Below are 597 nucleotides of genomic sequence, written 5' to 3'. Positions count from 1 at the left end.
TATCTCCATCATTCCATCAGTGCAAATTATATTCATCCATTTTTCAACACATTAGTCTGTCCTACATCTATTCTGGCCATCCAGTATTCACCAAGCGTTCAGAAGGAATCTCTACTGCCATCTACTGTAAATGTTTTTAAACGCATTTTGAAGAGTCTAAAAAAAAAAAAACAGTAATAATTATGATAATGATAGTATTCCCCCCTTTCCAGGTAGATTCTGAGAACAACTCGGAAAAGAATGGGAAAATGATCAGTGTGGCGAGTCGGCATGTAGACCCGAGCTCTGACTGCGAGGCTGACCGGGGTCTGTTCTTGTGACGTCGGACAGACATGAATCAGGTCTGTGAGAGAAGACTTGTTTTGGGTGGTCTTGAGTACTCTTTAATGGGACTCTTTTTTTTTTTTTTTTAAGTTGTGTGGTTAGTTGTGAAATGGAGGTAAAATCAGGTAAAAAGAAAAAGAGTCTTTGACAGTTTTTCTTCACCTTTGGATGATATATATATTTTTAGCACTTGTCATCTATCGATAGTAAAATCTGTAGGGGTTCCATAATTGACACTTCCCAAATATTAGAAATGGAGAATCCATATAGGTG

The 597-nt window shown here is 37.5% G+C and overlaps 1 protein-coding gene across 1 annotated transcript in view; it reads left to right on the top strand.

Moving 5' to 3' along the window:
• LOC119594804 (endonuclease/exonuclease/phosphatase family domain-containing protein 1-like) overlaps nucleotides 1-597 on the top strand; it is a 29,816-nt gene that overhangs the window by 7,981 nt on the left and 21,238 nt on the right. The window contains exon 2 of the mRNA XM_037943893.1: nucleotides 213-341. The gene's annotated coding sequence lies outside the window, so the exon portion shown is untranslated. The remainder of the gene's footprint in view (nucleotides 1-212; nucleotides 342-597) is intronic.

Source organism: Penaeus monodon, chromosome 34 (genome assembly GCF_015228065.2).
Source record: "Penaeus monodon isolate SGIC_2016 chromosome 34, NSTDA_Pmon_1, whole genome shotgun sequence".
NCBI classification, from domain to species: Eukaryota; Metazoa; Arthropoda; class Malacostraca; order Decapoda; family Penaeidae; genus Penaeus; species Penaeus monodon.
Note: the sequence above shows the minus strand (reverse complement) of the source record. Positions and strands in the feature narration are given on the sequence as shown.